Consider the following 17555-nt stretch of genomic DNA (forward strand, 5'->3'; position numbering starts at 1 on the left):
TCTCTCTCTCTCTCTCTCTCTCTCTCTCTCTGAGTATGTTAAGTTCTTCTCTTCTTCTTCTTCCACAACTCATCACTTAGTATGAGTCCAGGCGTTGCCGTTGCAATTTTATCTGAGTCTGTCACCGAATAAAATAAATTTTTTATTCAAGTTGGACCAGTTGAAAATAGGCATGCATAATATCATTTTTGCATATAATTTCTGAATTTTCTCCCAAATTTGATCTATGTGGTTGAGTATTTTAGTATGGCAATCATCGTGGTTTCGTTGCGACACTAATGTGATAAAAGTTGTGGTAATTTCATAACTAATATATGAGACATACCAGATTATTAAAGTAATTAGGGAAATAACATTCAGATGTGCGCATAAAATTTATAAGATGTAATTATCTCAGAAAAAATATATATGTATAGCCTGAGTGGAAAATTGTTAGGAAATTATTATTTCTTAATATATTTATGCACAATACATATATTAATTATAATTGAAAATTAAGTAATTTCACATTAAATGACTTATATGACAGTGATCTCATTTATTGTCATAAATGTTGAATTAAATAAGCTATTATTACTTTTGATTTGGATAAATGAGACTAAAACTATAGTACTAATTTATTTGAGTTTTAGGGTTTAATGAGTGTCACACTCAAATATAAATAATGACTTCAGGATTTTGGTCTCCAACACATCAAACTCGTTTCTGTAGCTCTTTTCCCACAGTGGAGTTGTGATTCAGCCCTATCAAGGATACAGAAGGTTTTGGTTGACGAAGATCAAAGAACCACAAGAGCCAAGCTCTCTGATCTCAATCATACTCTCGAATGAAGGGACGCTCCTGCGTTCTCAGTTATATTTTTTAATGATTCAACATGGATGATCTTGAGATTGAGAAATCCTAAAATTTTTAGATAAAATAAAATTTTTATTCAATCAAAATGATGATAAATAATTTTATTGAATAAAATTATATTAATATGATCATTGGATGATAAAGAATGCTAGAAAAATAAATAAATAATATTTTAAGAGTATAAAAATATTAAATTGTCATTTCAATTTACTTTTTTAATTAACGACAATAAATATCTTGAATTAATTAAATTTTTACAAAAAATTATATACCTAAAATTATTTCATTTTTTCAAAAATCTTTTAAACATACAATGGTTCAATGAGAAGTTGACTATTGAGAATTGAATATAATATTTTTAAATTCATATTTTTAATAAAAAGATGTACTTAGTTCTATCCATCCTAGATAATTCTGTATTCACTATTACTTATCTATCTAAATAATTCTAACATTGATAGAATATTGTTTTTAGATGCAAAAAATTTAAAATATATTTATTCTATTTCAAAAATCAATTTTCATTTTTAACTTAGGATTTCAAAAAAAATGGCAAAAAATATTATATTTTTTAGTTAAAAAAATAAAATATCTATAAATATATTTTTGTTCTTTAGCTTTAGATTTTTCAAAAAAATTTGGCAAGTTAATGGAATCAAATCATATTTCTATAACATATATAAGAATGTATATTACACATAAATAAAAAATATTAGGTATAATAAGAATAAATACATAAATTAAAGTAAAATTTAGAAAAATAAGAACCAATAAAATATTGAAGGAAAGAAATATAAATAGAAGAGAAACAAAATTATTAGACGGAAGAAAAATAATTTAATAAATTTTATGTGTATATAAAAGAGGAATAAAAAGAAGATATACAGTACCTTGTTTAATTTAGCAAGATTTATGAGAATAAACACATAGAATAAGAGAATAAAAATAATAATAAAAAGAAACTAAATATCTGAATTAATATCAAAATAAAAAATAATAAAATAATGATAATCTATCATAATCTTAATCTTTTAATATAATTAATTAATAACAATATAATTAGTCTACCATAATCTTAATCTAATCTTTTAATATAATTATTTCTAATTAAGTAATCTAATAAATTGAATATAAATATGTCTAATCTAATCGTATAAAGAAATAGTAGATTTTTCACAATTACGCACGCACGCACACACGCACGCACGGACGCACATATTGGGGATAAAACGTCACTTTAAAATGAGATTATTATTAATGGCATATAAATATTAAAACTGTATTAATGCATTAATTGAAATACATTATTAGAATAAAAAATTACAAGAATTAAAATAACTAAAATTTATTAACTTTAATTAGTTAAATTAGCATAAAATAAGAAAGAGATGATTAATCAGATTAAATAAATTAAAAAATATTACTGAACAAAGCAAATGTCACAATAATTATATTACTAATTAAAAAAAATTAATTCAATTAATTCAAATTTTTATTTAAAATAGACAATTAAAGATCACTAATGAATAAAAATGAATGGGATATAATAAAGAATAATTTTGGTAGTATAAATAATTAATTTAAATTATTATATACAATTTTTATTTTTACCTTATTATAATTTAAGTTAACATTAATGGTAAAAAATCTAATTTTAAATAGCCTAAATTTGTATTTTACAACATAATTAAAGCACAATTCATACTTTTTTATTTTGTGATTAACCAACATTTTTTAATTTTTTTGGTTAAGTCTTTTGTATTTTATGATTGATAAATTTTCTCTACAAAACACAAATTTGTGATGAATTATTACAATCATAATTAATTAAGAAAATAAAAAAAATTATTAAAAAATCAAATAAAAGATAAAATATAGAGTAAAAAATTTATTTTAAAACTAAAAATTTGTCAATTGTGCTAGAAATTCCAAAAAGATTGTATCTTATTATATAATCAATTTTGTTACTCACTTCAACTTCATTATGTAATACCCTACCACACAGAGCTTTACGCTTAAGCCGTAAAACAGAGGTGGTGTGGTATTACAACCTCTAAAATAAAATACATATAATAATAATAGTGAAAAGGAGATAGTATACTAGGAGCCTTGAAAAACAGGTGAAACAAAAATCGCAAAAATAAAAGTGCAACGCTCAGGAAACGTTGATTATTTGCGTGCGAAGAAACCTAATGATCATAGGTATAAATAAACAAAAGTGGGAATAGAGAGTCAAGGATACAGAATAACTAGCTCCTAACTCCGCCTGCGAAGCCAAGGCTGGCCGGAGAGTATTTTTATATATACAGAATCCCAAAACCAAAATACATTGCCAAAACCCTAACTCTCCATAAACCTCTAAGAGGATCAAAATAAACAAGTCATTCGGAGAGAAAGCTAAGTATATATACATATGAACTATACAGCAAAAAAGAACCCAGAAACCACTCCACTTCAGAAGTCCAGATGCCTAGCGAGGTGCCTCTCGACCTGCATCTGAAAAATAACAACATAGTATGGGGTGAGAACCAGAGGTTCTCAGCATAGTAAAGGTGTCACGCACATAATATATAAGGTCCTGGGAATGCCAAAGGCAATCCTAGAACACCGATACTCAGATTACAAAGCTTAAAGTACTAAACAGAAACCATAAAAGGTGGTCTTCTAAGGAAATATAAGTCTAACTTAGACTTAACCTTAACTCTAAATCTTTCCTCCTTTCCTCCGTTCCTCCATCTCCAATAACATATCACAGATAGTCAAATAGATAAAGACAAACACAAGTAGAGTGCAAGTACTGCAGATAACAATTATACAATTAACATAGCAAGTACATTTAGGCACACCTAGTTAATGCACAAACAAATAACTCAAGCAATATGTACATGATGCATGCTTGTCCTATAGCTGATGAGTCTCATCTGTCAGTTATCAAGCTAACCTGACAAGTCCGGCTGCTAAACCTTTGAACTGTCCCCCGACGCGCATCCCCAAGAGTCTATGCATAGCTTTTTCTCATATTATAAATTGCTCAATGGGAGTCAACCTTCCCGGAAATTTAGAGTGCCTCGTCACATCTTACGTCGCAGGGTCAACAGAGTATCGAGTCTCAACTTGGGACACGTGGTGGCAAGCCATGGTACTTTACCCAAGGAAACTCGTATCTCAGATAAATTAAATGTGTAAGCCTAATACATTTTAGAGTAATTGTAGAAATCAATCATTCAAGCATTGGCATCATAAATCATTCAAGTATACATCTCATTCTTATATGATTCACCATTTTTAACCTTTACTTCATCCCCAAATTATCTTAATTTCCTAACTCCATCTCATTACTAAGCTTTTTAACCAAGTTTAGAACTACCAATATGAAAATAGAGGTTTAGGAAGTCAAATTGGCTTTGAAAATACAAAATAATGATTTGCTGAAAACAGGGGTATGTGTACGCATGTACGCTGGACAGAATTGAACACATGCGTATGACTTCTGTATGCGTACGCATAGGTAATAAACAGAATGTAATTAATGCGTATAAGGGTGTATGCGTACGCATGCAAGGCTTTTTAGCCAAAAATTTGGCTAAGTCTTAAATCTACAAAATTTCAATTTAAAACCTCAAATTTCCGACCCGCATAACTTTTTTGTTTTAAAACTTTTTTATCCGTTCTTCGAACGGCATAAACTTCATGGACCCAATTTTCATACAAAAAAAGTTTAAAATCATTTGGGGGTTCGAAAGCTAAGTTATGGCTCGCTGAAGTTTGGCCAAAAATCAAATTTCTCAAAAAGTTCAAACCTCACTTTCATCAAAATCAATTTCAATATCCACTTCCTATACATATATTCAGCACAACACATATCATAACATCTCCATACAACTCTACTATCTACTTACCAAATCACAACCCATCAAACATCAATTCTTTACCAATCCACACCCTAAGTTTCTTACCTCCATCAACATAATCATCAACATTTTATCATACATACGTATACAACCAATATCATCAATTTGCCAACAATATCCACACACCAAAAAATTATGGTTACCAACACATATACATAACTTATATCATCAATCAACATCATTAATGCTAAGCTTCCAACCTACATAATCATTTCAACCTATCCTATGATTCTCTAGCCTAAGTTTTCACATGACATTATATATTAAATACGCGAAACCTAAACCATACCTTGGCCAATTTCCACGTATTATCCCAAGCAATCCTCTTAGGCAAAAAGGCAAAGATTCAACACCACAATTCAGCTCTAACACCCACCAAGTTTCCAATCAAGCTTCCAATAGCTCTATATCATATATATACACATACACCTAATACATGATTCATACACCTAAATACCAAATTCAATACCCAACATATAAAATCAAGGAATTAGATAGGATTCTTCGAATTCTCACCTTACCAAAGTGTCACACAAACAAGAGTGAACGTTTTCGTCAAGCTAATCAGGTCCTATAACATCAAAGAAGCAAAATCTCACTACCACTTACATAATTTTCGAAAATAAAGAGGGTAGAGATACTGGATTGGGAGTGAATCTTACCAATGAAATTGTTCCGATAAATTCGTAGAGCTTGACGCAGTGAGCGCGTGGCCGCAAACGATGGAGCGATCGGAGCTCGGAGTGGTGAGATATGGTGGTTTGAATTGAGGTTAGGGTTTTTCTTTTCTCACCTTCTTCCTCCCTTGGCTGGAACGTGAATGAGGAATGAAGGGAGAAGAGAAGCTGCGTTCTCTTTAGGTTATTGGGCTAAATTGGGCCTTAGGCCCATTTTGGGCCAGGTTTGTCTCGTTCGACCCAATATTGGGTCAAATTTTTTGAAATTAGTGTCACAATTTTTGTTTTAATGAGCTTTATCCTAATTTAATATAATATTCATATTACTAATTTTTTCTATTAAAATTTAATTTATTGACTAATTATTTACTAATTTAACAAAAAATAGATCAACGACTAAGGTAACGTATTTTTGCCAAATTCAAAGACATAATTGATAAAATTTGAATCTCAGACACAATTTTAGTGTGCGACGTCAATCTCAATGACCACTTTAGGACTTTACTCCTCTTAGAACCAATATTACACGACTAACATTGTAGCCAACATTTAACACAAGAAAAAAAATCCTAAATTTTTAAGAAATAAAAACATCCAAAATTCAAACTCAAGAAAAACTCATCCTTAGTAGTTTCAAAGTGAATTTGTTTGGTAATATACTATAATATTAGCTAAAATTGACCGTTATAGTATTGGTTCTATAATATTCATTACCCATTAAAAACTATTGTATAAAGTAAAGTATGTTATGTTTCTATCTGGCTAACACTTTTAAAATTTTTTAAAATTATTTTTAATATTTTATTTTAATTATATCAAGTATTAAAAATATTTTTTATTTTAATAAATAATAATATATACTATATCTAAATTCATTTCAAGAATATATGTTAAGAATAAGATTGGATACGCTGACACGTGATGGTATTTAGGTGTGTTCAAGCGTGTCCGGAGAAGAATTTTTTATTTTTTATTAAGACACGGTTAGACATAGCAGACACGTGTGTCGGACGAGTGTCGGTGAGTGTTGTGTCTAAAATGTATCCGACACACGAATATGGCAACTCAGCAAAGTGTTCGTACTTCATAGTTAAAAACAATCACTAAACCGTTAACCTTTTCTTTTTGTCATCTCCTAAATCTGGATTGGATCTTTTAAAATGTTTTTAGTATGTACAATTTTTTTATAACTTTTTTTCGTCTCACTTAAAAATTCATGATAAAATATCACATTAACTTTTCTTGATAAATTAAAAAAAAATATTGTTCTTGTTTAATTTTAACTATTTCTCGGTAATTATATTAGATTTTTTTCCCACCGTTAAATAAACCAAAGATACTAATACATAATGATTTCAATAACTTAAATCCCAAAAACAATGCTAAATAAAGTTATTGGTTTAGAAAAAGTATAAAAAACCAACCACCCTACCAGCCAACTTGACAACTTTGTTAAAAATAAGATTGACATAACCCTTATTTTTACTGCACAATACACGTACAGTTTCGGAATGTAACTGTCATTGCTGACACTGCACTCATCGCATCGCCTGTCCATGGAGATCAACCGCCTGTCGCATGGAGCTACGCCCTTCGCCGCACCTTATTTATGCGCCGCACCAGGCCGACCGGTGTCGAATTCTCATCGCCGCGGAGTGCGCTGGCTAGGGCGGCCATCCTCCATCGGTCTGTGTTGGAGATGCTTTTGTTGCGTTGCCACTCTTCGTGCTCGCAATGTCGTTGACGCTGGAGGCCGTCAGAAGGAGCAACGTCGTCAACTCTGCAATCATTTTGAATAAGGTTTTGTGTTAATTTATTCAATTTAATTTTTGGAATGATTTTTCTACGTCGTTGGAATGAGGGATGTTTGGGTATGAAAAATGGTTTTGCATGCCAAATGTATCCATCATTTGATGATGAAGGCTCGAATGTATCAATGTTCTCTGTGAGTGATCAATCTACTAAAGGCTACACTGCCTGTGTGAACGGTATTTCAAGTGAAGATGATGACCAGGTATGTTGTTCAAGCTGTATAAACATGTATGTTATATCATACAGAATCTGAATGGTTTTTTGGTCTTATAAGTTAGATGTTTCTTGTGTTTGATATGGTGTTTTTTTAGCATGAAGGTGAAAATTCGATATGGTATTATTTTAATATAATTTTACTGCACTAACAGTGTAAATTATTTTACACATTTGTCCAATCACGTCCGTTCGTTTAGATGACTATTCATGCGTTGATTATTGAAAGCAATTATTTTATTGACGTGGCGATACATGATTAAGTGTACGTGTATAACTTCTTTACACTGTCAATTCATTAAAATTAAAAATTTATTTTTTATGTATAATAAAGAGAAACATCCACCAATCCTATTCTAAGAAACATTCATGTACAATAAAAAGAAACATTCATCTAAGAGCAAAGAAACATCCACCAATCCTATACTAAGAAACATCCATATACAGTCACAAAACATAAATATTTAATCACTTCAAAAAGTTAATTTGAACGATTTTGTACAAAAGTAAACCTAAATTATTTGGCAAATTTTAAAAATATTTTTTCCTTTGTAAATATATATATAATCAATGGCAAATGGATAAATAGATTCCAATCGAAATTCATATAAAGGTGGCACAAATATTTTCGTACCTTCTCTGATAATCTTTTCATATATCACAAGGAGATTAATTATTGATTCAAGATTTTCAAAGGTTAGTATATTTTTTTCATAAAGAAGTTTTGTATAATTTTTTGGAGGGTGATGTGTAAGCGTATGTTATATTATATGAATTTGGATGGTTTTTGGACATGTATGTTAGATGTTTGTTTTGGGCTTTATATGCTGTTTTTTTTAGCATGGGGATGAAAAGTTATTTGGGTATTGAATTGTGGATGTTTTGCCGTGATCCGGTGAGGTTTCTTGTTGGTTCACTTAATTTGTACGTGTTTGCTTTTCATTACAGGTGGAAGTAGTTACAGATGTTATTGAGTCGGGAAACGATGACATGGAATTGAGTCATGTGGTGCGAGTTGTAATTTATTATTGTGATAACACTAAGGAGTTATCGAAAACCAGTATTAAGTGTTAGTCGCATTGAATGTCATCTTTTTGAATTGCTTTACAGTTTTTCGATCACACTGCCATTTGTGATGAGAGAATCCCAAGTGTAGAATTGCATTTTGATTCGCTACAGCGGGCACATAAATTTTATGAAAATTATGCAAAGAAAGTCGGTTTTGTAACCAAAGCTAGGAACACAAATTTTGACAAAACGAGGAAGGAATTAAAGATACCGATTAACCAATCAATTCATTGCAATTAGAAAGGTTATCATGAGTATCAAGTGAAGGCAGTATTTTAGACAAATAAGATAACAGCTACGAGATGCAAAGAAAAAATATATGTGATGTTCGATAGGGAGAAGGGAAATTGGATGCTGTTGATGTTGGAATTGAGGCATTCTCATCCTTGTTTTGCTAAAAAGTCGGTCCATTACCATGAGTACAGAGAGTTGACCATGCATGCTAAGTGTGCCATTAAGGATAATGATGAGGCTGGCATATGACCTAACAAGACCTACCTTGCACTAGTTAACAAGGTGGGAAGTTTTTCGAATTTAAGTTACTCGGAAAAGGATGCGAGGAATTACAATACAAGCAAACTCCATTCTACTGACGATAATGCGGATGTTAAGAAAATGTTAAAGTATTTCATGCGAATGAAAGAGATCAACCCAAACTTTTATGCAATAGATGTTAACGAGAGTTACAAGTTCAGGAATGCATTGTGGGTAGATGCAAGGTGAAGGAATCCTATGAATATTTTGGTGACGTGGCATCGTTTGATATCACATATAGGAAAAATAAGTATGTGTGTTTATCTATCCTTAATTGTTGTGTGTTCTTACTTGTGGTTTGTGTTATCGCAGCCATGGACTACCGTTTGGATTCTTTGTCGGTGTCAACTACCATTGGAAATCTACTCTTCTTGGTTGTGCTTTGCTAGGGAATGAGGAGATCCCAAGCTTTGAATGGGTGTTTACGCAATGGGTTAAATGTATGAAAATTGCACCACAGGATATCATCACAGACTAGTGCAAGGCCATGTTTGGTGCCATTAAAAAAACCCTACCAAATGCTTGTCATCGATGGTGCATATGGCACATTATGAAGAAGATATCGCAAAAACTAATAAGTTACTCTCAGTATAAAGAATTGCATGCTGACATTAGTGACATTATATAAAATGCTCGTTCTGTGACCTCATTCAAGAGTGATTGGGCCGAGTTCATAAAAACATACAATCTAGGTCACAACAGATGGCTATCAGGTGCATTACTATTAACCTAGTGCAAGTTTAGTTATTTCTTACTTCTATGATGCATTTTCTATTTTTTGGATGTTTTTTTACTATATATTTCGCTATGATTTTCTGGTTAATTCTGACAGTGTTTTTTGTGCTTTTTTTTGTGTAGAATTTTATGACAATCGATGGATGTGGGTTCTAACATTTTTCAAAGGCGATTTCTGAGCTGGTATGAGGACTACGCAAAAGAGTGAAAGTATCCACGCATTTTATGGTGGATTTTTACACAAGAGTAGCTTAGTTTAGTTCGTCCGTTAGTATCATAATGTGCTTGGGAACAAGGAGCAAAAGGAATTGAAGGATGATGTTGTAGACTCTAAAAGAGTTATCCCTTGTGTATCTAACTCTACCATTGAGAAACAATTTCAACAGGAGTACACCAACAATATGTTTAGAAAAATCCAAGCGGAATTCATTAAAACATGTGATTGCAGTATCCGTACTATGGAACAAGATAATGATTCGACTTGTGTGAAAGTAGATGACCAGAAACTAGTTTGTGATAAAGTTTCCTACTATACTTATAACGGTTTTTTGACCCTTTGACTTAAAATGTTCGGTGCGAGTTCAACAAGTTTGAATGAGGTATACTGTGTTACTACACTCTTGCTATGGTACTCTATTTACTTTATAATATGACAACATGATAAGAGTGTGGCAATACAGTATACCTCTTGATTCAAACACGTTGCTCTCACACCGAACATTTTGAGTCAAAGGGTCAAAATGGCGCCATAAGTACAGTAGAATACCTTATCATAAGCTAGTTTCCGCTCATCCATTTTCACACCAACCGAATCACCCTATTGTGCTACAGTACAGAACTGCAATCACCTTTTTTAATGAATTATACTTGGATTTTCCTAAAGATATGGCTGGTGTACTATTGTTAAAATTGTTTTTCAATGGTAGAGCTAAATACACAAGGGATAACTCCTTTAGGGTATGGAGCATCGTCCTCCAGTTTATTTTGCTCTTTGTTCCTAAACACATTATTATACTCATGGACGAACTGAACCAAACTATTCTTGTTATGGAAAAATTCACCATAAATGCATATATACCTTCACTCATTTGCATACTCCTCATACTAGTCGAGAAATCGCCTTTGAAAAATATTGGAACCCATACCCATCGATTGTCATAAAGCTTTACACAAAACAAAAGACAAGAAACACCATCAGACTTAACCAGAGAACCACAGCGAAATATACAATAAAAAAAACATCCAAAAGAATAAAACAAATCAATGAAGTAAGCAATAACTAAACTTGAACTAGGTTAATAGTAATGCACCTCATAGCCATTTGTTGTGACCTAGATTGTATGCTTTTATGAACTCGTCCAATCACTTTCGAATGAGGCCACAGAACGAGCATTCCAAATAATGCCAGTAATGTTAGCATGCAAATCTTTGTACCAAGAGTAACTTATTAGCTTCTGCGGTATCTTCTATATGCATCATCGATAGCGAGTATTTGGTAGACCCTTTTTAATGGCATCAAACATGGCCTTGCACTGATCTGTGACGATACCTTGTGGCACACTTTCCATGCATTTCACCCATTGCGTAAACACTCATTCAAAACTTAGGATCTCCTCATTCCCTAGTAAAGCACAACTAAGGAGAGTAAACTTCCCATGGTGGTTGACACCGACAAAAAGTGCAAACAGTAGTCCATGTCTGCGACAACACCAACCACAAGTAAGAATGTACAAAAATTATAGAACAAAATGCCTTAACGAATGATAGATAAACACACATACTTATTTTTTCTGTATGTGGTGTCAAACGACACCACATCACTATAATTTTCATAGGATGTTCTGTACCTTGCATCTATGCATAGTACATTCCTAAACTTGTAACCCTCGTCAACATCTATTGCATAAAAAAAATTGGGTTGATATATTTCATTCGCATAAAATACTTTAACATCTGCATTATCGTCAGTAGAACGAAGTTTGCTTAAAATGTAATTCCTATCCTCCTTTTCCAAGTAACTCAAATTCGAAGAATCTCCCACCTCGTTAGCCAATGCAAGGTAGGTCTTGTTGGGTCGTATGTCGACTTCATCATTATCCTTAATGACACACTTAGCATGCATGGTTAGCTCTCTGTACTCATAGTAATGAAAAGATTTTTTAGTAGAACAAGGATGTAAACAACTCAATTCAAACCTCGACAATATCCAATTGCCCTTTTCCCTATTGAACATCACATCACATACATTCTTGCTTTACATCTCGTAGCTGTTATCTTATTTGTCTGAGATGCTGCCTTCACTCAAAACTCGCGATAATCATTCTGATTGCAATGAATCATTTGGTTAATCCGTATCTTTAATTTTTTCCTCTTGTTGTCAAAATTTGTGTTCTTAACTTTGGTTACGAAACCGACTTTCTTTGCATAATTTATATAAAATTATGTGCTTTGCTGTAGTCAATCAAAACGCAATTTTACACTTGAGATTTTCTCGTCACGAATGTCAATGTGATTGGACAACTATAAAGCAATTCAAAAGATGACATTCAATGTGACTAATACTTAATATTGGTTTTCAATAATTCCTTAGTGTTATCACAATAGTAAATTATAACTCGCACCTCATGACTCAATTTTGTATCATCGTTTCCCAACTCAATAACATCTGGAACTACTTCCACCTATAATCGAAAGCAAACACATACAGCTAAGCGAACTAACAAAAAATGTCACCAGATTATGGCAAAAACATCCACAACTTAATACCCAAAAAACTTTTCACCCTCCCGCTAAAAAAAATAGCATATGAACCACAAAACAAACTTGTAACTTATATGTCCAAAGACCATTCAGATTTCATATAATATAACATACACGTTTACGCTTACACTTCAAATCTCAAAAAATTATATAAAATTTATTTATGAAAAAATATACTAACCTTTGGAAATATTAAATCAACAATCAATCTCCTTGTGATATATGAGATGATCATCGGTGACGATATGAAAATATGTGTGCCACATTTATGTGAATGAATTTCGATTGAAATGACATCTTCTAACTATATATATACTTACAAAGAAAAAAATATTCTTAGAATCTGCTAAATAATGATTGGGTTTGCTTTCGTACCAAATCGTTCAAACTAATATTTTGAAGTGATTAAATATTTTTTTTTACTATACATGGATATTTCTTAGTATAGAATTGGTAGATATTTCTTTGCTCTTAGATAAATGTTCCTTAGTATATGATTGGTGGATATTTCTTTTTATTATACATAAAAAAACACCATATCAAATTTTCACCCTCATACTAAGAAAAATACCGTATCAAACACAAAAGTAACTTCTAACTTAAAAAACCAAAAAATCATCAGATTCTATATGATATAACTTACACATTTATATAGCTTGAACAACATACCTGATCATTATCTTCAGTCTTCACTTAGAACACTACTCACACACACAATGTTGCCTTCAGTAGAATGATAATTCACAAAGAACACTAATACATTCGAGCCTCCATCACCAAATGATGGATATATTTGGCCTGCAAAACCATTTTTCATAATCAAACATTCTTCATTCCAGCGATATGGAAAAAAAGTTCCAAAAATTAAATTAAATAAATTAACACAAAACCTGATTCAAAATAGTTGCAGAATTAACATCGTGGTCGCTCCCTCCGACAGCCTCTGGCATCAACAACGGTGCGAGCACGAAGAAGGGCGACACAACAAGAATAACTCTAACCGATGGAAGACAGCCGTCCCAACCAGCGCACCTTGCGACAATGAGAACTTGATGCTGGTCAATCCGGCCTGGCATACAGATGATGTGCGGCGAAGGTTGCAATTCTATGCGACAGGCGATTGATCTCCACAAGCAAATGATGTGATGAGAGCATTACATTACGAAGCTATACGTGTATTACACAGTAAAAATAAAGGTTACGTCATAATCTTATTTTTAACAAATTTAAAAATTTTAATTTTAAAAAATTGTTCAGGTTAGGCAGTAGAATAGGCGAGTTAAGCCTCACTTTAGTCTTTTAGATTAACGAGTTGTATTGATTTAGTCTTTGACTTTTCAATAGTTACAATTTGGTCTCCAGATTCTAAAAATGTATTAATGTAGTCTCTCTTGTATTTTTTGTCACTGGAGTTCAACGTCGTACATATTAAAATGACGTTGTACATGTTTTAACGCTAAAAAAGATATTAAACGACGTCGTTTGAGAATTATAACAAGAAACTTAGTTATAATTTATGACAAGATTGTTAAAACCCTCAAATAATATTGTTTAATGCCTTCTTTAATATCAAAATACGTACGATATCATTTTAATATGTCATTTTACTATAATTTATTTTGATATAAAAATAGTCAAATATAAATTACTTCAATACAAACTTACTTTTCATCAAAATCAAGTTTGTAAAATCAATTTTATATCACCTGCCATTTATAAACACACACTACATCAAGAAAAAGTCTAGGGGGCAGCAATTTTGTTAAATTCTGTCCAGTATGTAACTACAAATGAGCCATTAAAACCATTAGATGAAATCTCACACCAATCTCATACCATTAAAACCATCATTAATAACTATTTAATGACTACAAATCACAAAAATTGATGCCCTAGCATTCCTCCTACATCAATGTAGCTCGACAGTCTTACAACCAAAGTGAGACATATCTCTAGAATAGGCCTGTAATTTCTCGTTAGAAAACAAACAAATTTGAGGAAAACAAAACAAAACAAAATTTACATGGAAGAGGGGAATGGCTGGTCCACCAAAGTCTGAACAACAACTACGTGCCTATGAACGACTGGTAGTTGCATTTTGGATTCCCCCTTTACCCTCCTCATGTCCTTTTGTCTTCTTCTATCTCTTCCCTTTCTTACTTATTTTCCCACACTTTCTAGTTCTTTCTCTCCCATTTTCTCACTTTCCAAACACAACCGAAAATCCGCCACCATGGACGATGACCCTTACAGCCACAACCACCGCCTTCTAACGCTCCTTAACACTCTCAAACAAGCCTCCATGCATCTCCACACCACCACCAACCCTCTCTCCTTCTTCCTCTTCAAACCCGATCAATCCAATGCCGCCATGGAAGCTCTCCTCGAGCTCGAACCAAAGGCACAAGCGCTCTTCTCCACAGACCCTAGCCTCCGAACAATCTCCCACACTCTCTCCAACCTCAAAACTCTCATAAAAAACCACGGCGGCGATGGCGGCACCTTCCTCCGCCGCCAGATCGCTGCGTTCAAGATCTCGAAGCTCGCTCGCTCCCTCGAGTCTGAAATCCAAGCCTACGTGGACCGCGTAACCGTCATCAACCTCGTCAAAACCTTGCTCCGCGAAGACGCAAAAGAGGACGAGAAGATCAACACTCTCATCTTCTTCGAAGAGAGGCTCTCCCAGGGTTTCGATCTAGGGTTCCAGGATTTGGTACTGAGAGCGAAAATCTTCCAAATCCTCGAACAAACACTGCTCCTGGAGCCATCAAAGCGCGTTCGCGAACAATCCGCGTTCGCAATTGAAGCTCTCGTCAAGTTCAACAAGAACGTGTTCGTAGGGTTAGTCCTTATGGGCCCTACCGTGAAATCACTGTTAGATATCGCATCTAGCTCTTCGATCCGCGTCGTTACGTCACTGGTGAGGTTCATCAGAAGTCCGTTGGTGGACGAGATCCTCTGCGGCGGCGAAATAAAGAGAGTAATCGGATTCTTGAGAAGAACGACGCCGTGGTGTGAAGATGACGTGGCGGTTTGTACGGCGGCGTTGGAGTGCGTGTTGGAGATAGCGTATATTGGGAGGAGAGAAGTGGTGGAGACTATGTTGGAGGAAGGTTTGGTGAAGTTGTTGATGGAGTTGCAGAGAAAGAGTGATGACGTGGCGAGTTTTGAGGGGTGTGTTTGGAGGTTTAGCGTTCACGTTGAGGTCGGAGAAGGGTTGAGCTTTGAGGAGAAGAGGGAGGTTAAAATGGAGATTTTACGTTTGGTGAAGGAAGCTTCGGTTTCTGATGCTGAAGCTGCGTCGGTTTCTGCTGAGATACTGTGGGGTTCTTCTCCTTGATCGCGAAAAAAAGAAAGAAAATTTGTTTATTTTGTTACCTTTTTGGGAGGCTTTCTTTGCTGTTTTGTTGACCAAAAGTCAACGCTTTTTCTTTTTGGTTTAGGGTTCTTAGACCAAGCTAGTTAGTGTTTAGTGATGCTGACGATAAAGTTTAAACTTGATTTAATTAATTTGATACGTGTATATATATAATACTGGATACTGGATAAACAAGATAAGAAAGCTAGACAAAAAAGTCGGATTCGGAGGTTCTGTAATATATATATTTTTTTTGGGCAATTTACGTATCTAAATTGTTTGATCCTTAATATTACGCAAATACATTTTTTCAAATTTAATACGCAAATGCATTGTTTCACTATTTTATGTAAATCGCTACTGGCAGTAGCGGTTTACAGGTGTATAAACCGCTACAACCAGCCGCGGTTTATGTGTGTGAGTGTGTGAGTGTAAACCGCTGCTGGCAGCAGCAGTTTACGTGCGTGTGTAAACCGCTACTGGCAGTAGCGGTTTACGTGCATGTGTGTGTGAGTGTAAACCGCTACTGCCAGTAGCGGTTTACGTGTATGTGTGTATACTATTTAAATAATATTATAAATAAAAAATTTAATTTATCATTTCACAATATAATTTAAAAAATATAAATATGCATGTAATAAATTTTTTATTTGTATTTATTATTAAAATGAGATTAAATAACAAATCAAAGAGTGAGTACTCACAGAGTACTAAAATATATAAACTAAGACTAAATTTTTTTTATCTTCATCCCTTCTAAAACTCATGAATGATAAAATAATTTATTTTTAGTAAAAAATTCACTAAAGCATACACTTTTTCTTTAAAAATTACTTCATTTTTTATCCATATAAATCATATGATTGCAAAAAATATATACTCCGTTTTCTTTCTCTCAATTTTTTTGTAACTTAATTTAGCGGTTTCTGTGTTCCTCTAGCGGTTTACGTTGATTAGAAAAAATGTTTATTTATGCTAAGACAACAAAGTTGCACAAATAAAAAAAATCATTTAGCTAGAACCTCAAATGCAAATCAGCAGCAAAGAACACAACCCATTTTTCAAACTCTCCAATCTCCTTTGTATGGTTGATATAAATAAAAGAGAATGAAGTGATTTTTAAAGAGTAAAATATATAATTTAGTAAACTTTTGGCTAAAAATAAATTATTTTATTATTTATAAATTTTGAAAGAGATGAGAATAAAAAAAATTAGTCTTGCTTTATATAATTCAATACTTTGAAGACTGTATTTTTTTATTTGTAATTTGGTCTCACTTCTAATAATAAATACAAATAAAAAATTTATTACATGCATATTTATATTTTTTAAATTATATTGTGAAATGATAAATTAAATTTTTTATTTATAATATTATTTAAATAGTATACACACATACACGTAAACCGCTACTGCCAGTAGCGATTTACACTCACATACACACGCACGTAAATCGATGCTGGCAGCAGCGGTTTACACTCACATACTCATACACATAAACCGCGGCTGGTTGTAGCGATTTACATAAAATAGTGAAACAATGCATTTGCGTATTAAATTTGAAAACAATGTATTTATGTAATATTGGGGTCAAATAATTTAGATGCGTAAATTGCCTTTTTTTTTTTTTT

Source organism: Arachis ipaensis, chromosome B08 (genome assembly GCF_000816755.2).
Source record: "Arachis ipaensis cultivar K30076 chromosome B08, Araip1.1, whole genome shotgun sequence".
Classification (NCBI taxonomy): Eukaryota; Viridiplantae; Streptophyta; class Magnoliopsida; order Fabales; family Fabaceae; genus Arachis; species Arachis ipaensis.